The 23334-nt window shown below is 39.4% G+C and overlaps 1 long non-coding RNA gene across 1 annotated transcript in view; it reads left to right on the forward strand.

Annotated features, from left to right (window-relative positions):
• Window positions 1-23334, forward strand: part of LOC111098352 — a 28593-nt gene that overhangs the window by 706 nt on the left and 4553 nt on the right. The window contains exon 2 of the long non-coding RNA XR_005368004.1: window positions 9478-9651. This is a non-coding gene — a long non-coding RNA (uncharacterized LOC111098352). The remainder of the gene's footprint in view (window positions 1-9477; window positions 9652-23334) is intronic.

The following is a 23334-nucleotide window of genomic DNA, read 5'->3' on the forward strand; positions in this document are numbered from 1 at the left end:
CCGCGCGCCGGCGTCCCCTTCCTCCAGCGCCCGCCCGCCCGCGCCGGCCACCCGGACCGGAGACCCCTCGGCGGCCGCCGCCCGCGAGCCTCGCCCCCGCCCCCGCCCCCGCCCCCGCCCCGGGCTGGCCGCTGGGTGCCCCCGCTCGCCCCGCCTGGCTCGGCGCGGGGCCGCAGGTCTCCTTCGGCGCTGGCGCCCGTCGCCTCGCCGCGCTCGTGCGGTCCCCGCCTCTGCCTCCGCTGGCGCTCTGGCTCTGGCTCCCGCGCGCTCCGGTCCCATTTATGAAGCGCGGTCCCATCACGTGTTAATGAGCCTTTGTCCTGCCCTGGCAGCGGCGGCGGCACAGACCCCACGAGGGGACCGCGCGGGGAGGGACCCGCGCACCAAGCAGCGCGGCGCCCGCGGCTCCAAACTTTGCTGGCGCGGGGGACCCGCCGTGGCGCCGGCCCTGGGCGGAGGGGACCAGCCTCTCCGGCCCGCCTCGCCGCCGCCTCCTCCTCCTCCTCCTCCTCCTCCTCCTCCCCCCCCCCCCCGCGCCGCCGCCTCCTGGGCCCCGGGGCCCCCACTGCCGGGACCCGGCTCTGCTCCCGGACACCCGCACACCCCGGCCGGGCCGACGAGGGGCTCGGGCCCGCGCCGCCCCCGACCTCGGGGCCCTCATCACGCGCGCCCGGGCTGCGCGCAGCGCCAACACCTTGCGCGGGGGTCACGTCTGGGGCAGCGGGCCGAGCCCGAAGGGAGAGGGGCGAGGGGGCGAGGGGGGCGAGGGGGCGAGGGGGGCGAGGGGGGCGAGGGCCGGAGGCCGAGGCGCCCCGGGCGGTTCAGCCTGCCCCCGGTCGCCCCCGCGGCGGGCCAGAGTGAGCCAGGCCCCGGGGACCGCGGCGCGCAGCCCCCGAGCAATTTGCTACCTTGCGGTGGCCGCGCGACCACCTGTCCTCCGGCCTCGGGGCACCGGCGGGCTCCGCGCTGGGCGCCCTCTCCCGCCCCCCGCGCCCCCGCGCCCCCGCCCGGCGCGGACCACTCGGGCGCGCCCCACCCGCACGCCCCGGCTGCAAACAGTTGGGCTCCGTAGGCGGCCGGTGCTGCGCCTCCTGCGCCTCCCTGGAGCCAGCGCCTCGCACCTTCCGGCACTAGCAGGACCCCCCACCCCCACCCCCACCCCGCTCTCCGGGGCCGGGCGGGGGGCGCAGGGGACTCGGGGGCCGCCGCCGCTGGCGCCTGGGGAGCCGCGGTGCGCCCGGTGGCCGCGACAGGAATTAGGGTACATGCTCGTTAATTGGTTCCACTATCAGCCGCCGTCTGCCTCCCGTGTGCACGGATCAAACCTTAATTGGTCTTTACATTTATCATGGTGAATTGCGAACCTACAAACAAGCCCTAGTCGCTGCTTCAGCAGAAAAGGCGCCCCCCCCCCCCCCGCCCCGGGGCCCAGGCGGAGTTGTGGCAGCGGCGCCGGCGGCGGTTTAGACATCTTTATCTCTCGTGAGTTGGGTCGAGGGAGAACTGCACGGTTTCCACCTGATGGAGGGAGCCACGTCACTCAGGGCCCCGAGAGCCCTGCCAAAGGCTTGGTTCGCTTCCCAGCCCTCCTCTCCGTCGTTGCCTCAGCGTTCATTTCATGACAGCTCACCAGGGATCCAGCAAATTCTAGCCCCGCTCCTCATTCTGCACCCCACACTCCTCCCCGCCCACCCCGGGCAAGGGCCCAAAAGCACTTGTAACATCTGGGCCCCGTATTCGGACTACGTGGCAAGAATCCGGAAAAGGCAGCCTTGGAAGGAAAAGGGGAGACTAATGGGGAGGAAGCTCAAGGGTGAAGGGTCCAGAACCCTAAAGGGTGTAAGTAAGTGCCTTTTGGAAACATCAGGCCAAGCACAGGTTTCCTGCGGGAGAACTAGTTGAGTCTTCCTAAATCTCCCCAGATTGCTTTGGGTTAGAAGTTATTTCCCATTTCCCCATAAGGGAAATAGCCATTTAAGAATCCACCGCTGAAATGATCGATTTCCACGAGGTAGGTACATGGAACAGGTCAAAGACGAAGATCTGATGGACCCACCAGTAGATGGAAGAATAACTGGCACGTGGGGAGATGCGGGACGGGCCGTGGGCATTGACCCTGATGCGCGGTGCAGGCCCTACCCACAGCAGAGGAAAGCATCTCGGCCTACCTCCCCCGGGGAGACAATTTCATTTAAAGATGTGAAAGGCCAGTAGGGAGGCTTCAGCATCTGTTGCTTCTGTTTTCTTTTAGGGGTCATGGTTGTTAGATTTTTTCCCCTCACCTACACCCTTGGCAGGAGGGCAGATTCACAGTTTTGCCCTCCTTGTGACTCCCAGACTCTAACTTCCCAAGTGAGCTGGTGACTGGACACCAACCTCATAGTGTTGCCACTTCCGTGTAGCCCAGGTTCAAATGATCGCTAGCCATTAAAAGAAAGGATCTAGGTGGGTCTTCTTGTTGTGATGAGCACTTCTTTCAGGTGACAGGAGAGCTCCTGGAAGGCTTTCCAGCAACAGGCTTTCACATGGGAGCGGTCACTCTTCCCTGGAGGCTGGTGATCTGTGCTCTTGGGGTGGCCCAGGTATTTAGCATCCCTCCCATACACAATTCCGACACATCCCAGGGTACCCCTTATAGGACATTCTTCCACTCATCAACCTACCCGTGTGGTTTTCAATATCGAATCTGAAGGTGGAAACCATTGACAACCTACCGAGGGTACTCCGTGGAAATGTTGTATCTCAACTCATTCACACCAACTTTTGCTTTTTCATAAAGAGGAGCAGTCTAATTACCTTAAGGGTCTCTGAGTCATCCTGAATCTCCTTTGACTGATGGTGAGTTTGTTTCCCACCCTCCCGCCCCCCCCCCCACTGGATTTTATGAAATTCCAAGGCAGAAACCTGGGATCCAAATAGCTTAAGTCTATCTATTGAGTGACTCACTGAAGTGACCTGCGGACAGAGCCAATCATTAAGAGTCTAATCAAGTAGCGACTCCAGCAGCTCTAACTATTTGCCTGTGAGTCTGTTGTTCAGGGCTGGGCGAAGGCTGGAGCCTGACAGCTGGTGAATTGTACTGCCTTCCCATTTAGAGCTCAAGACTCAGTAATGGAGTCAAAATTTGACTTGTGACCTGGCATTTTATCACCACATGTGAATGCTCTGTTGAAACGGAGAGAGTTATTTTGTAGTCTGAAAAATGCAGTTCTTGTGGGCATGCTTGTACATGTTTCAAACTGAAAAAGTCTGTCCTGGGCCCATCAGGATGTTAGAGCCCTCAGTCAAAGAGCAGCTAGACTTTTCCCTCAGAGCTGGAAGAGGAGCAGACGGCAAACAGCGTGAACTCAAAATGGGTTTCGATGCCTCAGAGTTCACCTTATGCAAGGGTCAACTTTAAATGGGGCAAAATTACTTAGTTTCCACATGTGGTTGGCCAACCACGATACTCCTGAGACAGCAAGAGTGACAAGTGCAAGCTCTCAGCATCCGTCTTAGGAGCATCATGTTTGAGGGCGCTCATTCGTTCAACGCAAAGGCATTGGCTGGTTCTCGGTCACCACTAACCCAGGCTGATTTTGAACCCGTGACCGCCTGGGGAAAGGGTACGGCAGCCCTTTAACGGGCTTCACTGGTCCCTGCACTGCTACATGTGAGGCTTCTCGTTTGTTAGTTCTTTATCCTTTTAAAATTAGAACAGGGCTATGATGAGCCAATTTACTGGCGTTCTGTGTAATTTAGGTTATTCACTCAGTGAAATGTAGAGGATGAGAGCACAGTTAAGGCTGCGTATTTCAACTTCAAAGAAAGATCTCAATTTATTTCTGCCAAAATGTTAATAAGTTATACTGGACATGGAACATTAGAGAAGCGTGCCCGGCCTCCCTGAGATAGCTGTTGATCCAAAAGGAGCTATACCTCGAGGTTTCTTTTTTTACTTATGGTTGGTCGTGCCTGTCTCCCACTCCCCACAGGAGTGGTCTGTTGGGACTGATGAGTAATGATTTCCTGGTTTGGGAACTGGTGAAGCAAAAACATCCCTCTCTCTTAGAGTTTTAAGAGTTCTATCCAAGTTTGACCCTCGCGTTTTCTTTGGTATTTTCACTGTGACGCTCACACCACAGGGCTGGAAGGCTGGCTGATTGAAGACATTTTTGGGAATGATATTATGACTGCACGATTTCATTCTAATTCGGAGCATTGCTTTAGAGTTTTGACAGCTATTATTGGTTCTCCTTTGAGGCAGTAAAGCATTTTGTTTTGCAGTGCCTCTGCATTGCCGGATGGGAATTTGTTTCCTCGTTCCCAGTCTAAAGGGTAAGTGTCAGCAAGCCTGTGGACGGACAGACGTGGCTGGGGCTCTGTCATCCCAGGCTTGAGATCTGGGATGCTTGCTCAAAAGACGCTCTACCAGTGAAGCAAGTAACCTGAAGAACCTCCTGCGCCACTTCCGCATGTTACTCAAGAGTTACAAGCTGGAGATGAAAAATGACATTCTTTCTGACTCCACCATCAAAAATAAAATCTGGTCTAGGTGCAGAAGCTGGTTGCCAGGGTAGGGAATGAATGGGTGAAGAAGGGAGGACGATGGGCTTCCTTGACCTTGGGGGACACTGCGTTATATCAGGCACAAAGAAAATCACAGCCGCTTCTCAGTGATCTTCCCATAAAACTAAACACATGCTCATTAGGGCGGTTTTTTTCACCTTCTCACCTTCTTTCATTAAACCCCACTCTTCAACATCCCAGCTGAGCAGCAGCAAAGAAGGCTGAGAAATGACAGGAAGGCATTTTTCCTTTGTTCATATGTTTTGTTTTGTTTTTCATCACCAAGCGGAGGATCGGTAATGAGGAGATGGATCATCCTTTCATTTCAAACCATATGAGGAGTATGTGCTAACAGATAATAAACAAACACATAGTGCAAATAAAGGGAGTGAGAAAACAGGTTAATAAAGCTTTTGTCCCCCCCCTCGCCTTGATTAAACACTTGCAAAATAGTCATCAAAACTCTATAATTAAAAAGGCTACAAACATTCTTTGTCTAAATATTTCACTTTTTTGAAAAATGGGGCAAGCTGCAGTATTAGAATGTCAAAATATGGCAAATAATGAAAAAAATAGTGCTAAAAGACAGGTACTTCTTAGTCAATGGGACTGCCTTCTTTTTTTTTTTTTTTTTTTTTTACTGGGACTGCCTTCTGAGTGAATTCTCTTCCTAATGCTCTTCATGGTTTTCTCAGCTTCAGGTAGGACCTTAAAAAGGAAAATGTCTTTCTGTCTCCAGTTATAAGGATGAAATGAAACAATAATCACAAAACGCCCAGCCTGGTGCCTGGAACTTAGGCTCTCACTAACTGAGAGTTCTTTTTATTTGTCCTGCCACTATTGCCATCCTGTAGCTGCATCTGTATTAAATATCTGGAAAGGATCACAGTATGGCTACAGGATCTTTCATTCTTAAACCAGAGGGCGGGCAGCTGATTTGTAAACAAAGTGCTCACATTTTGAGGGTTTCTTGGGGCTCAGCTGTGACTTCTTTGCTGTGGCGCCCATTCTAAACACATGCCGTTGATTATCTGCTTTACACAGAGGTCTGGGTGTCCTGATACCTTGAGAAGTCCCCATTATCTACTCCCTGCAGTTCGCTAGCTTTTCCTTGAGATGCAGCTGCCAGTAAAAATGAGAATTGGCAAAAGCCAATGGGGTATATGATTAGTCTGTGGGTTTGTTGTCTTATCTGTTGTATCCAAAACACATTAAAGAAACAAGTAGAGTTCAGACTTCATTGTTTCAACAGCATTGAAGGACTGAAAGTATCATATTGTTTTCTAATTCCTGTTTAAAGAACTATGGATTTAGAGAGGACATAGGTGAGGTTTGCAAGCAGAACATCCCCCCTGGCACTGATGACCAGGCTGTAATTTATCATTTCTAGACCTTACTTTTCTAGTCTGGGAGATGAAAATAACACTAATCTGTCTAACTTGTTTTTTACGCAGTCTTTGAGAATGTTTAATAAGATAATAAAGGTAGAAATACGTTGGAAAGCTTCAAGAAAAATTTGATGAAGGATTTTATTACCATTAATAATTTATCTGATGTAATGGTCCACTGATTTCTCAGTTGTATCAAATTACATGGAATATTTTAAATATTCTGCTCATTTTAAGAGATAAAATAAAAAATAATAATAAATAAATTATGAATCTTAGAGCTTTGAAGGCATTGACTTTGTACCCAAGGCCCAGGGAAGAGCAAGTAGTGTGCTAATAACCAAGTTGCAGACTCCTAAGCAAGGATATTGGATGTATGTAATGGGTGATTACATCTATTGAAAGGAATTTCAGTTTGAGGCCTGATGGTATGCCTCTCCAAGCTGGTACATTGGCTGATCTACTGGTTGTTTTTGCTACTGCATGATATAGATTGTTGCCCACTGGGGGTTACTTTTTCAACTCAAGGAGACACAGTTTCCTTATACATAAAAATATGGAAAATATGCTATTTATTATTTCTTTAAAAATATCATTTCCTTCACAGTGCCTGGGTGGCTCAATAAGTTAAGTGTCTAACTCTTGGTTTCAGCTCAGGTCATGATCTCATGAGCATGGGATTGAGCCCCATGTTGGGCTCTGCACTCAGTGGAGAGTCCTGCTTGAGATTGTCTCTCTCCCTCTCCCTCTGCCCCTCCACTGTGCACTCTCTCTTTCTAAAATAAATAAATAAATAAATCTTAAAAAATATATGATTTCCCTTAAGACAGGTTGCTGAGTGTTAAGACTGCACAACTCCTACTTTCCCTTTAGTAGCTATTGAGCAAAACAAGGGTAACTTTATCTCTATCTAGTATGTGTTTCCCAAGCAAGGAAACTGGGAGGGTAGAAACTTCATTTAGAAGCTGTTAATTGTTTGTCACATGTGATAGCAAGTGTCAACTCAGCACAGCAGTCCAGAAAAAGAAATAATGTAACAATTTTGTCCTGTCAAAACTATTAAAGAATAAGTGGGGGGAAATGAACCATCAGTAAATGTCATTTTAAAATAACTCCAGTTCTCGGGTATCTGGGTAATTCAGTTGGTTGAGTGTCCAACTGTTGGTTTTGGTTCAGGTCATGATCTCATGAGATTTGATCATGAGATTAAACCCCCATCAGGCCCTGCCTCAGGGTGGAGTCTGCTTGAGGTTTTCTCTCCCTCTCCCCATGCCTCTTCCCCTGCTCTATATCTCTTTAAAATAAATAAATAAAATCTTTTTAAAAATTTAAATAACTTCAGTTCTGAAACTTTCTATGATGATATGTTATAAGGAGAATCCTAATGTCAAGACCACACCTCCAGTGGTCTGAAATATTTTCTACTCCACTACCTTCTAGAAGAAGGCTTTCTTTTCCCTTTCTCTAGTTCTTTCTCCCTTTAATAGATGTTTTTATTAATAAGGAGCCCATTGGTTGGGTGGATGAGAGATATAGAAAAAGAAAAAGAAAAAAAGAAATAAGAGGAAAGTAGAAAATAAAAAAAGATTACTCCAGAATATCTGTATCTCTTAGTGTCCCTGAAGTACTAAAAATGAGAAGCTTGAGACAATATGTGAAATTTGTGGTCTGATACTTTGCCTACTATGAAGCTCAGCTTTCATAGGCAGCCCCTGAGGTCTGTTTTTGGAGAATTCCTGTCATATTCCCTAGGGTATCTCCCTACTAATTCATTTCTGCTCTGAAAGGCCTCAGAGTAATGAACTGGTTTAGGGATAACCCTGAAAGAGCACATTGAGACAAAGCATGGATATTTAATTTTATTTGATTAAAAAATGATTCACAGATAATACAATGTCAAGATGACATTTTTTTTTTTTTTGTGACATCACAATAATATGTTGGGGCTAATGAGATCAACTGTTTGAGTCACTGAAGCAAGCCATGGGTTCAACACTCAAGTTGATCATTTCATTCTCAGGACTTAAAACTTCTGTTTTAATAAAACTAAAACATGATCATCATAATGAAAAGCTATATAATAAAAAGTAAAAAGTCCAGGTCTCCTCCTCCTACTTCCATCTCTCAATTCTTTACCTAGAGGGGTTGGCTATTAAGAGTGATGTATCTCCTATTATACATTGTCAGTATATATAATTGGTTGAGAGAATTAAAGGACAAATTCCCAGAAATGGAGTGAAAGTTTTGTATTTTGGAGTGAAAGTTTTGTATATTTCAAACACTGACAGAAAATGCCAGGTGTATACTGAGCCCTTTATTTTTTTAAAGTTTATTTTATTTATTTTAGAGAGAAATAAAACAAATATTTTACTTATTTATTTTAGAGCACAAGCAGGAGGAACAGAGGGAGAGATAGAAAGGGAGAGAATCTGAAGCAGACACTGCACCGAGTATGGAGCCCAACATGGGGCTCAGGCTCTCAACCCTGAGATCATGACCCTGAGATCACAACCCTGACATCACAGCCTGAGCCAAAACCAAGAGTAGGCCACTCAACTGACTGCACCACCCATGTACCTCATACTGAGTCCTTTAAAAGGACATGATCAAGCCCTACAAACACACAGCTGGAGTGACGTGAAAACTCAGTCTAGCCCCATCTTTAAAACAGCACTGGGTTAACTCAAAGATAATAGACCAATACTGCCCTTCAAGGGCTTTGGAAATTTATAGGAGAAGGGATGCACTCTTGTCACCATGGTTGGAAGGGTAGAATAAAAGGCTAGGATGTTAGACATACTGCAATTCATAGGGCAGTTTCACACAATTAAAAACTGTCCTGTGTCTCATACAATTTACAAATGTTTTTGTGGGCATTCATGTAGGTGAAGTGTCTTTATTATTCTGGGCCCAGAGCCTAACTACATTATTTATGTATAAATCCATCCAAAATTCTTTGTTGTTTTTTTCTTTGTCATGTTTTTAATACACATTGAATTTTCCAGGAATACCACCACCATGTAATTTGAGAGTTAAACATTTTGAAAAATTGCATCACTATGGCATTTATGCCCTTAATCAACAAATCTTTAGCTTTTACAGAATGATATATATTTATATTACATGACTTGCTTCCTTTTGGTTCTCTTTTATACTTTACTTAGGGTGTGGTGTTAGGTTTTTTTTTCCCCCAAAAAGCAGGTATGTAGTAAATAATATTATTTATAATTTTATTTCACTTTAGTCAAGGTTATAGTACAAAATATTCATTATTGAAAAAAGGCACTTGTGTCTGACAAGGGTGAAACCCACTGTTCTTGGGAATGTTCATGTTTCCTGGCTTCCACTTCTCAGACTATACTTGACTTGCTCAGGCTCTGGGATCCTTTCTTCACTCTCCAGGGCCCTGAACCTACAAGTAGAGTGTTAGTTCAATCTTCTACAGCAGTTCCAGAGACACAGCCTAGTCAGGGCAATTTTGTCCAATGTTCACCAAAGGGACAGGCAATTAGTGGATGAAAATGCTTCTCTCTATTCCTAGGAGAAAGCAGATTGGTTAACCTTGTGGCCACGAAGCATGCTGATGAGAAATAAAAACATGAAGATACATACTTCCTAGAGGACTGCCAAGTATCTAGAGAACATGTATCACTGGTCACCCAGGGGACAAGAAGCTACATGGATTGGCAAAAATTCTCACCACTACTATAAGTAGGTCAGTAGTATGATCTTCACATATAAGCAGAGAACATTGTTGTTGCTACAATTACTATTTTCAGTTGGAAATACTGTCATAGATTTTTTATTATAAAAGTAACAAATGCCTACTGTAAAAATTTACTTATAATCTTGTTACTCAGAAATGCTTATTAGTATTCAGTGTGTATTTATCCAAACTGGTCACTCTATCCATATATATAATTAAGTATGTGTATATTACAAGTGTGGGCAATGTACAATCTGACTTCACTTTAAAGGGAATACATCACCTAAAAGTACATATTGGATATTTATGTAATTGTGTCAATGACTACTGCTACTGTGTTAGTTTTTATCTTTGTTGTTGCTTAAAGTCCATCTCATGCTTATCATATTCTAAAAATATTTAACCATGATTTTCTTATAATTTCTATAATAGCACAATTTTAATGCAGATAAAATTTCTTTTAATTTGTTACACTCACTAGAACATAAGCTTTCATATGATGGTAGGATTACTGTAACCTCAAAGCCTAGAATAGAGCCTGTTAGGTAGATGCTCAATAAAAGTAAATGGATTAAATTATGTATTTATCTATCCCCCCAAATATAAGATATTACATGTATTATGTAGGAACATAAGGAATATATTTCTTTTATTTCATATAAGAAAAAACTTTTTGGGGACCCTGAACAAATTCATATTGTATGGAGCTGGTTAGGATTCCATCAGAGAAAGATAAAAGACTGGACATTCAAGGCAGTAACACTTTGATATGTCATGGCCTATAATCTGACCCTCAGCTCTGCATGATAAGAAATACCATCTCATCATTGGGTCCTTAATTGATCTAGATCTTCTAAGAGATGCCGTCTTATGGTAACCAAACTCACAAGAGAATGATGTACATAAGCTGAAATGGTGATGAAGGGTGAGTGCTGCACACTTGAGATTCTTCTTATCAGCACAATCTCTCAGTACATAGGAATAAGTAATTTAAATTACTCTCAGAAGGTTAGTTGGAAGGCATGGGAAGAGAAGGGAAGGTTCATGACCTCACCAGCAGCTGTCATGAAGCTAAGAGAGGCTAACACACACATATCCATCACAAGAACCTACTAAGGGAGTGGAGCAGCCCTGTCAGCTGCTCAGGGCACCTCTCTCCTGAACCACAGTGACAGAATCAGCCCTCATATAGTCACCCTGCATGTTGGTAATGGAAAAAGAACATATGTAAGTAAATTATGAAACATTAATAAAGTGAATACTCATGAACATAAGTATCCAACTTAAGAGTCAGTAAATTTCTAATACTTTAAAAAAATGTGTATTTATATTCCTCTCCTATCCTATACACTATCTCCACCATCAGAGTAACTGACCTCCTGAAATTTGTATAATCCTGCCTTGTTTTTTAAAAAATAAATTTTATCATGTATTTATCACCAAAATACTGTCTTTAGTGTTTATAAAAAATGACATTGCATTGTAGATTGCTTATTTCATTTAGCATTTTGTAGATAGATTGATTCACTCAAGTTTTTTTATTAGCTGTATTTATTTTCACTTCTAAATGGTCTAGCTTTGTGTGAATATATGCAGGATGCTTGTTGCTATAAACATTCTTATGGCTGTCTCTAGATCAGAGATATGAGTTTCTAATGGATAAATATGCCTAAGAACAGAAATGATGGGTTATAGAATATGGGCATATTTGAATATGCCGCTATTTCCAAAAATGCCTGTACACTTTATTCTCCTGTCTTCAGTGGAGAATACTTCTGCTTGCATCATTCACATCACCATCAAAACTTGGTGGTGTCAGACTTTCTATTTTTTTTTTCTAATTTGCTAGGTATAAAGTTGTATCTCATTTTGATGCAAAACTGGGTTTGGTGTTTCCTATATAGGAAGATTTTTAAGCTACTGTTTCAGTTTTCTTCAAAAGGTTACAGACATTTCTGCCTTTCTCTTTCTTACTCTTTGGGTTGGTTAAGTTGTATTCTTGCAAGAATTTGTCAATATCAAGTTGCCAGGACAGCCCCAGTGGCCCAGCAGTTTAGCGCCGCCTTCCGGCTGCTGCGGCTGCAGGTGTGATCCCCGAGATGGGGTATCAAGTCCCACCTCCGGCTTCCTGCATGGACCCTGCTTCTCTCTCTGCCTGTGTCTCTGCCTCTCTCTCTGTGTGTCTCTCATGAATAAATAAATAAAATCTTAAAAAATATGTATATCAAATTGCCATAAACTTACCATATGTAAGTTTATCTTTTAAATTATCTACAATTTATCTATCTTTTAAATTACTACCATTTATCTTATAAAGTTCTAGCAAATTTGTAGTAAGTCTACCATTATTTCCTAGTATTATTTATTTATGCCCTATTTCTTTTTTCCTTGATCATTCCTGCAAGAGGTTCATTTGAGAGATATTCAAAGGCCAGAAATTTTTTGAAATTCCACAAAGAGCTTCAATGTGCCAAATCATTGACATTTGCTTTGGTGCAATTATTTTTATCCAAGAATTTTCAACTGGTCAATCAAATGACTATTACACGGTATGCTTGTGCTACGAACAGAAAAGCCTATTATATTTTTGTTTGTTCTTCCTCTTTTTTTCCTTTCTTCTTTTTCTTCTTCACTTTTTGATGTAAAAGAAATTTTTCCTATTGGATAAAATAATTTTTGGATTTTTTAATTGTGAAATTAATATGGAACATAGAAAAAATTTGGGGGTATAAAATGAAAAACCAAAATCTTCCTCCTTGTTCCAGATCCACTATCTCTAGAAACAATCTTCATTTGTTGTCTCTTGTTTCCTTTTAAAGACATATTATATAAAAAAGACATATTATACATATAGATGTATCATCTTAGTTTTTACACAATCCTGATCATATTATTAGTGTGATTCTTCACCTTGCTTTTTATTTAATAAGAGATCATAGAGATTTTTCCTTATCAACAATTGTAACTTTATTTTTATGTCTATCTAAATAATTTCATTAATGTCTGCTCTTATCTGTATTATCTCTTCCTATATACTTGACTTTATGTTTTTCAACTTCTTGAAAGTTGATGCTTGACTTCTAAATTTTCAGTCTTTTATTTCTAATATAAGCCTTGAAAGCTATACATGTCTTTTGAAATATATGTTTAGTGTATCCCATAGGTATTGATATATTGTGTTTTCATTTTTTAGTACTTCCATGTGTTCTAAAATAAATTTACATTTTTATTTCTTTTTTTTTTTTTTTTTTGCACTGTGACTTTTTGGAACATTGTTTCCTTACCAAATACCTGTGTGAAGACTTTTTACAGTGATCCTTTTGTTATGGATGTCTAACTTAATTGCATTGTGGTTAGAGAATATGATTATGTGATGGAAATTCTTTGAAATTTGCTAAAACTTGTCCTGTGGCTGAGAACATACTCATCATTTTTAAATGTAGTAAATGATGGGTGCATTATATTGTATAAGTCAAAGAGACCAAGCTTGTTAATTTTGTTGTCCAAATTTTCCATAGCTTTACTGATTTTTTGTCAGCTTGCCTTGTTAATAATTGAGAGAGATGTATTGAAATTTTCCACTATGATGATAGATAATATCAATTTTTCCTTAAAGTTCTTTCAAATTAAAAAAAATTTTCTTACTCTGATCAGAACACTGAATGTGAAATGTACCCTCCTAATAGATTGTTTCAGTATACAATACAGCATTTATTGTTAACTATAGGCACAGATCTCTAGAACTTATTCATCTTACATAACTGAAACATTATACCTCTTGGTTAACCACTCCCTATTTCTCCTTCCTTCTGGGCTCCTGGCAACCACTTTTCCACTCTGCTTCTATCAGTTTGACTATTTTAGATACCTCACAATAAATGGAATCATGCAGTATTTATATATATATATATATATATATATATATATATATATATATATATATATGTATATATATGTATGTATGTGACATTTTCTTCATCTATTCATTTATCAATGGACATTAAGGTTGCTTCAAGGATGCCACAATGAACATAGGAATCCTACCTCTTTGAGATCCTAATTTCAACTATTTTGGATAAATACCCAGAAGTGGATTGCTGATCATATGATAGTTCTATTTTTAATTTTTTGAGGACCTCTTTCATATAATTTTCCATAGTAGCTATACCATTTTCATTCCTACCAACAGTGTATAAGGATTTTGGTTTTTCACATTCTTGCCAACACTTGTTGTCTTTTTTTAAATATAACTATCAACAGGTGTGAGACTATGTCTCATCTGATTTCAGTTTGCATTTCCCTAATGATTAATGACATGGAGCATCTTTGCATATAAGTGATGGCCATTTGTATGTCTTCTCTTGAGAAATGTCTGTTCAGGTCTTTAACTCATTTTTAATACTTTTTTTCTTGGTATTGAATTTTAGGAGTTCCTTACATATTTTGTAAATTAACCCATTATAAGATATATGACATATAAGTATTTTCTCCCATTCTGTAAGTTACCTTTTCATTCTGTCAGTTATTTCCTTTACTACGCAGAAGATTTTCAATTTGATGTAGTCCCACTTACCTATTTTTGCTTTGGTTGTATGTGTTTTTGATGCCAATATCCATGAAATCATTGCCAAGACCAATGTCATGAAGCTTTTCCCCACATTTTCTTATTGAGGTTTTATAGTTTCAGATCTTACATTTAAGCTTATAATCCACTTTGAATTGACTTTTGTGTATGGTATATGGGTCCAGTTTCATTCTTTTGCATGCCAATATCCAGTTTTCAACACCATTTGTTGAAGAGACTATCCTTTCTCATTGTGTATTCTTCACACTCTTGTTGAAATTAGTTGGCTGTATATGTGTGGATTTATTTCTGGACTCTCCATTCTGTTCCCATTGGTCTATATGTCTGTGTTTATGCCAGTAAATAACTGTTTTATTTACTGTAGCTTTGTAATCAGTAAGTATTTTGACTCCAGCTTTCTTCTAATTGTTTTGACTATTTGGGAGTTCTTTTTGGTCCCCTGTGAGTTATAGAATTGGTTTTTCTATTTCTATAAAAATGCCATTGGAATTCTGATAGAGATTACATTGAATCTGTAGATCATTTTGTGGGTAATATGGACATTTTAACAATATTGTCTTCCAATCAGTGTACATGAGACATCTTTCCATTTGTGTCTTCTTTGATTCCTTTCATCATGTTTTGTGGTTTTGTAGTAAGTCTTTTATCTCCTTACTTAAGTTCATTCCTAAGTATTTTATTCTTTTTGACACTATTGTAAATGGGATTGTTTCCCTAATTTCCTTTTCAGATAATTCATTGTTAGTATATAGAAATGCACCTGATTTCCGTGTGTTGATTTTGAATCCTGCAGTTTTACTGAATTTATTACTTCTAACAGTTTGTGTGTGTGTGTGTGTGTGTGTGTGTAGTCTTTAGGAAACCTATATATAAAACCATGTCATCTGCAAAGAGGGACAATTTTACTTTTTCCTTTCCATTTGGATGCATTTTTTTTCTTGCCTAATTGTCATGGGTAAGACTTCCACTGTTATGTTGAATAGAAGTGATGAGAAAGGGAAACCTTGCCTCATTCTTGATATTTGAAGAAAAGCTTTCAGTTTTTTACTATTTAGTATGAGGTTAGCTGTGGGCTTTTCATATATAGTCTTTATTGTATTGAAGTAATTTCATACTTCTTATTATTGGTCTATTCAGGCTTCCCAGTTCTTCTTGATTCAGCCTTGGCAGGCCTTATATTTCTAGGAATTTATCCATTTCTTCTAGGTTATTCAGTTACTTGACATATAATTGTTTATTATAGTTTCTTATGATCCTTTTTGTTTCTGTGGCATCTGTTGTAATGTCTCCTCTTTCATTTCTGACTTTATTTGTTTGAAACGTCTTTTTTTCCCTAGTCTGGTTAAAGATTTATCAATTTTATTTATCTTTGCAAAACACCAACTCCTACTTTTATTGATTTAAAAAATGTTTTTGTTCTATATTTGATTTATTTCTGCTCCAACCTTTATTATTTCCTTCGTTTTCCTCACTTTAAGCTTAGTTTGTTCTTTTTTATCTAGTTCCTTGAGGTGTATAGTTTTGTTGTGTATTTGAGATCTTTCTCTTTTTTTTATGTAGGAATTTATTGCTATGAACTTCCTTTACAATTGTTTATGCTGCATCCCAAAAGTTTTGAAATGTTGTTTTGTTTTCACTTGTCTCAGTTTTCTAATTTCTCTTTTGATTTCTTCTTTAACCCATTGGCTATTCAAAAGCATATTGTTTAATTTCTGCATATTTGTCAATTTTCCAGTGTTCCTTCTGGTATTGATTTCTAGTTTCATTTCATTATAGTCAGAAAAGGTACTTGATATGATTTCAGTCTTCTTAAATTTGTTAACACTTATTTTGTGACCTAACACATGTCTATGCTAGAAAATGTTCCATATGTACCTGGGAAGAATGTATTTGCTGCTACTATTAGGTGAAATGTTCCATATATGCCCCTTAGGTTCATTGGGATATGGTGTTGTTCAAGTTCACTGTTTATTTGTTAATTTTCTGTCTGGTTGTTCTCTCCATTATCAAAAGTAGGGTATTGTAAAGTCTCCTACTTCATTATTATATTCCTCTCTATTTCTCTCTTCAGATCTGTCAATTTTTGCTTTATATGTTAGGTATCTGATATTGGGTACAATTATATTCATAATTGTTATATTCTCCTGGTGAATTTACCCTTTTATCATTATTTTATGTCCTTCTTTATCTCTTGCGACAGTTTTTGACTTAAAGTCTGTTTTGTCTGATGTAAGTATAGCCACGCTGGCTCTCTTTTAGCTACCATTTACACAGAATATTTTTTCATCTCTTCAATTTCAGCCTATTTGTGTCCTTAAATCCAAAGTGAGTCTCTTTTAAATAGCATATAGTTGGATCTTATTTTTTTAAATCCACTCAGCCACTCTACATCTTTAGTCATAAGCAGCAGCCTTTTTCAGAAATCATGCACACCACTCTACCATCTATTCTTAAATTAAGAAAGTTTAAAGTTAATTCATTCTTACTATCATCTTGACAAATATATAGACGTTAAAGCAATTTATACTTAGAACATAGACTTATAACACTACTCCCTTTGAATTTATATGCAATTTTTATCAATTTTATATGATTTTTAACTCCACAGATTAGAGAGCATAATTATTAGCATTATCATTTTATACAGACAACATTAGTTTATATACACCAATATATTTACTGGTTTCTTTGTCCACTATTTCTTCTTGAATCTCAGACCTTTCTGGTAATATTTTCTTTTGTCTTAAAATGCACCTTCATTTAGGCTTACTTAGACTGAGTTCAAACCCTGGAGCTGTTATTTACTAACAGTGTGACCTTGGACCTTAACCTCACTGTAAAATTTGGATAATGATAGTGACTACAACAGGGGATTATTTTGAGGATGAATTTGCTAATAAATATGAGGAACCTGGCATATAGAAAATGCTATTTAAATGTTAAGTATATTTTTGAAGTTTAAAAGTTCCTTTACTGAAAGTCTGCTAGTAATAGCTTTCTCAGTTTTTGTTTGTCTGGAAATATATTTATTTCACATTAGCATTTTTCAAAGATTTTATTTATTTATTCATGAGAGACACACAGAGAGAGCCAGAGACATAGGCAGAGGGAGAAGAAGGCTCCCCCCAGGGAGCCTGATGTGGGACTCGATTCCAGAACTCCAGGATCACAATTTGTGCAAAGGCAGACACTCAACCACTTAGCTACCCAGGCACCCCAACATTAATTTTTGAAAGATAGTTATCTTGAGAGATAATTTAGTTGAGTACACAATTCACTTTAAAGGTAAATTACACTGTCACTGGCTTCCATTATTCCTGTTAAGAAGGGTGCTTTGTCCAGCTGTCATTCCCTTTTAAATGGTTTATCATATTTATCTCTTCTTTCAGGTTACTTATAAGACTATTTTTCTTTGATATTTGTGTTAGTCAGAGTTCTCCAGAGAATCCAGAACCATATATACAAAATAGGAATTGGCTCACATGATTATGGAGGCTGAGAAGTCCCACAATCTGCCATCTGTAAGCTGGAGAACCAGGAAATCTAGTGGTATAATTCAGTCTGAGTCCAACAGCCTGAGAACCAGGGGGTGGAGGGTGGTGACGGTGTAAGTCCTGGTCCAAATTTTAAGGCTTACCAACTAAGATCACAAATGTCTGAGGACAAAAGAAAATAGATGTCCCAGCTCAAATGGAGATAGTGATTAGCCCTTCCTCCACCTTTTTGATCTATTCAGGTCCTCAATGGATTGGATGATGTCCAACCACCCTGAGGAGGACCATCTGCTTTACTTAGTTCATGAATTCAAATGGTAATTTCTTCAGGAAATATCTTCACAGATATACTCAGAAGTAATGTTTTTACCAGTTATCTGGACATACTTTAACCTAGTTAAGTTGACACATAAAATTAATCATCACAACATGCCACACTTTCATTACAATGCTTATAGGTATGGATTTATTTATTTATCAATCATACCTTCTCTTTTTGTGGATTCATGTCTTTCATCAAATTTGGATGTTTCTCCAACATTATCACTTCAAACATTGCCTGTTTTCTTTGACCTCTGTTCTCTCTCTCTGTGAGATTCTAATTGGATGTAAGTTAGACCTTCATATTCTACTTCACCCTCTTCTAAGGTCTTGGCTTCATATGGAAATCTTGGGTGCTGCCCTCTCACCTCAGAAGATGTCAAAGTTTCAGTCCTCAGCTATAAGTGTATATCCTTCATGTATAAATGTATATGTCATATATGTGTGTGTGTGTGTGTGTGTGTGTGTGTGTGTTTTCCTTCAACCTATGCTATGTAACTGATATTTTTTTGTAGTTTTCAGTATGGAAGGAGAGTGCAAAGTGCAAGATATAATTGGTTTACTATACAATGCCCTAACCATAGCTCAGGCTCTCATAATTTCAGAATGAATTTAACTAGTCTTAAATTACACAACAAAATTTTATTCAGCTGAGCTTTAAATAGTTTTTAGTCTATCCATAGATAATAATAAACATCCTTAGATAGTAATAATAAATATCCTTAGATACTAATAAATCTTAAGATGATTTATTGCTGTTCACTGACTTTCATTTTGCAGTGTCAAAATCCCCTTTTTTTTTTAAGATTTTATGTATTTATTCATGAGAGACATATATATATAGAGAGAGAGAGAGGCAGAGACATAGGCAGAGGGAGAAGCAGGCTCCATGCAGGGAGCCAGACGTGGCCTCAGGATCAGGACCCTGGGGTAAGGGTGGCGCTAAACCGCTGAGCCATCTGGGCTGCCCTCAAGATCGTTTCTCCAAAATGTTGACTATCTATAGTATTTCCAGAAGACCTGGAAATTAAAAAAAAAAAAATAAGAAATTGCAATCATCACTAAAATGTCAGCTTCACCCACCAGAATTCAAGTTCTATGAGTGCAGAGTTCTGTAAGTTTTGTTCATCTTTTTCATCCCAACACCCAGAATAGTATCCAATATATTCTCAATAATATTTATTGAATTAATGAATTAATACATTCTATATAGAGTTAATTCCTTATTTTGAGATTATAGAGAGATATGACATGTTGCTCTTATTTCACCATACAACTACACATAAGTTTCAAAGGTCAGAAACATTTTTGTATGACTCTTCTTGTTTAACCCTAATATACTAATCTACTCTAATGATCATGAAGAGCTAGTGTTCTGCTGGATCACTGTTGCAGAGGAATATTTCACAGAGTTATGCATGTTTTTCTAAATGAGTATGATCTAGGAATCATGAAATCCCTCTTATGGCATTTCATTCTCGATACTGGTTTTATTTATTTACTGTTACTCTTTGTATTGCAAGTCAAATCTGTTGCTCTTGAGTCTCTTCTAAAGCAATGTGAAAAATGGAGTGCTGCTTCCACATGTTGTTGACATTGATAATATTTCAGTGTCTGAGATTTGGTCCATCAGCTTTGTCCCCTGTGTTCAAGATTGCTGTGCCCTGGAGTGTGTCAGGCAAATTTTCCTCAGCCTATATTATAACTGGTACTTTTTGCAGTTTTATGTTTGCAAGGAGATGGCAAGTAGCAAGTAGAATGATAGCTTGACAATGTTCCAGCCTGCCCTGCTTTTTTTTTTAAATTTTTTTTAAAATTTTTATTTATTTATGATAGTCACAGAGAGAGAGAGAGAGAGGCAGAGACACAGGCAGAGGGAGAAGCAGGCTCCATGCACTGGGAGCCCGATGTGGGATTCGATCCCGGGTCTCCAGGATCGCGCCCTGGGCCAAATGCAGGCGCCAAACCGCTGCGCCACCCAGGGATCCCCTGCTCTGCTTTGTCAAAGATACATGTTTGGAAAAACTGGCTCTTCATCTCTGGGGTAGGTAACATATCTGACCGGATATCACTTACCCAATCAAAAAGGTCCACATAACAGTATTTATTGTTTCTAGAAGAAATGGAAAATAAAGGGCACTCTTGTTGTGTTACTTATTTATTTAATAACCTTAAGGATGGCCATTGAAAATTATATATTCCCCAAACCTTTTATCAATTACAATCTTGAAATAATCATCTATTTTAAGAACTGAGATAGATCCAAAAGTTAATTAGATGCAGCCTCTGGCCTTGAAGGATCTTACAGTATAGCAGGGAAAATAGACATGGATACATAAACTTATATGCAATAGAAGTCCTAGAATTGGGTATAGAATGTAATGGAAACACAGAAGAAAGAATAAACTAACTCTTTCTGAAGTAGTAAGAGAAAATTAGGAAAGGTCTCACGGGAATGAGATTTGATGTTGACCATGAAGAATAAAAGGCAGTTTAACAGATATTCTAGCCATAGAAAACACCTTACATAAGGCTCAGAAGTATAAATAAGGGTGATATGTCTCCCAAATAGAAGATTTGGAGTACCTAAAGAGAGGAGTGTGGAAAGCAAGGAAGAAGATAAGGCTAAAAAGGGGATTTGGGGAACTTTTCTTAAAAGGTATTGTACATTGGTCTTAAGAATTTTGGACTTGGGATCCCTGGGTGGCTCAGTGGTTTAGCACCTGCTTTTGGCCCAGGGTGTGATCATGGAGTCCCTGCAGAAGCCTGCTTCTCCCTCTGGCTTGTGTCTCCCCTCTCTCTCTCTTTCTCATGAATAAATAAATAAAATCTAAAAAAAAGAATTTTGGACTTAAGGACTTATCAGATTCATTATATGATAGGCTGAAGACATAGAGACCAGTTAGAATGCTTTGGGGAAAGCTTTGAAGGAGCAATAGCAAGAGCATCAGCTAGGACACTGGCCTTCAGCAGAGGTCAAAACCTCAAAAGCCTTGAAGGCTCTGCAGGTAGCTTGAATGAGTAAAAGTTTGGGTAGGAGATAACCGAAGGTTATGGGTACTACAAAGACCAACCAAAGGACTACCCAAAGACATTCAAATTCAATGTAAAAAGTAACAACTTTTTGTTGGTCAAATAAAGCTCATCCACAATGCAGATTTGACCTGCAGTTGTCAGTTTGCCATCCCATGGTCAACACAGAATGGTCTATTTATTCTCCTTTTGAATTTTTTTTTTTTTTTTTTTTTTTTTGGAAGAGGGAGCTACCCTGATCTCAGGTAGATTGTATTGTGGTCAGTTATTCTGAAAGGTGAGGATTTTATTACTTTCTGAATTCTGCCTCTTGCTGAAACTCACTTCCTTTTGTTCCACTTCCTTGGCAGCCAGAGATCAGTTGGGTTTTTCCTTCCATTTTTGAAGTTTTTTGTATTCTTTACTTTCTAATTCAGAGAACATTTTGTTTACAATCAATACAGTACATGAAATTATAATAATAACCACAACTGAGATTTGCATAGTACTTCACAGTTAAAATACACTTTGTCCCCTTCTTTTAAGATAAATGAAGCAGATTTTTCAGATAAGAAATCCAAGATTTTTCTAAAGTGACACACCCACGTCATATGGCTGGAATAGTGGAAATAGGACTTTGGTCTACTCTCACAAATTGGTTTGCTCTTTCCTTGACACCATCATGCCTTGCATGGCCTATTTGCAAGTTGGATGATTCATCTGCATATTTGTTCTTTCCAAGTACAGAGAGAAAGACTATTGACTCAGGACTTAGAAAACAATGACATTTAAATAAAAATGACACTTTGGAACTTAAAAACATTAAATTAATTTCTTCTTTAAACCCACAATTTATTGAACTGACAGTGTGTTAAAATAATGAATATTTAAAAGTTTGATTATTTTTTAATATGGAAATTTTTTTCAGTGACTACTTTAAAAACTCTTGAACTCTGAACTCACTCAGTCATTCAATCCATCAAAAACTTTTTTTTCTTTTCTTTTAGTAATATTGTACTAGGAATACAAGGAATAAAACATGGTTACTGGCAGCAACTCAGGCTGCAGGTTATTTCTGACTCATTCCCTGCAGGATTCTGTTGGTATCTTCTGAAGCCTTTTTCCCTTTATTTCTTTAACCCTGACTCAGATGCCCCTCTGAATTAAGGGTTTGGGCAGAAACTCACACCAATATCTGATAGAATCTAACTCAAGTTTTACTTAATTGTAAGCAAAACCTGAGAAGTATATAGCACCCCCTAAATGATGGGTAAGGAGAATATTATATTGTCTACAAATGTATTTTTAAGCCAAAGAAAAATAGGAGGGGGGTAACCCAACTCAGAGAACTGCGATTTTCAGTAAACTGCTTTGGAAAATATCTGATTTTTAATCTTCTCATTAAGATTCAAGAGGGAATTGCATTTATATAACTTGAATAAACAATTATGAAAATCTGAAATAATGAAGGATTGCTTGAATTTGAAAAACATGACTGCCAAGTTTAAAAGAGATGGAAATAGCAAAAGAAGGAAAATATCAGTGAATAGAATTTGTAAAACTCTCTCAGAACACAGAAAAAAATGGACAAAAAGATTAAAGTTATGAGAAAGATAATTTAAAAATGGGGAAAAGATCAGTGAGATCCCACTAAGGAATATAGAATTCCCAAAGGAAAAAATAGAATAGATGGACCAGAAACAAAGATCAAAGAGTTGAGAAGAATAATTGGATGATCCGAAGAAACTGAATCTAGAAATCTAAACATTTAAAGCATGAATAATATTCCCAGGCAAATGCCATAACAAAACATTGATACTCAATAATATTTGGTCATTTTCAGTTATTAAGGATATATAAAAACCCTAGCACTTTTAGCACTCCCACTCTCCTCCCCACTTTCTTCCACAAAATAAAACCAACAACAACCCATCAAGTTATTTATTGTGTTAGTTGTGGTCCCTTCAGGAAACAGGAACTACTGATAGTTCAGTGAAGAGATTTTAATAAAGGCATTAACAGAGGGGGTTCAAGGTGCAAAAAAGGAAGGTTAGGTACCCAGAAATTAGTAGCAGTGGGAAATTGTTGATACCCTTGGGCTGAAGGAGCAAGGAGAGAAAGTGGAGTTAGCAGAATCCAATAAGCTGGAACCTGGAAAGAGGGGCCCTGTGTGGGCTCCAAAATTGCAAAGGGACACACTACTACCAGAGATGCTGCACTGAGCAGGAGGGAATGTAGAAAATGTAACTTTGACCTCTCTCTCCCCTCCTACCCTCTGAT

The sequence above is a fragment of the Canis lupus genome, chromosome 12, assembly GCF_011100685.1.
Source record: "Canis lupus familiaris isolate Mischka breed German Shepherd chromosome 12, alternate assembly UU_Cfam_GSD_1.0, whole genome shotgun sequence".
Taxonomy (NCBI): Eukaryota; Metazoa; Chordata; class Mammalia; order Carnivora; family Canidae; genus Canis; species Canis lupus.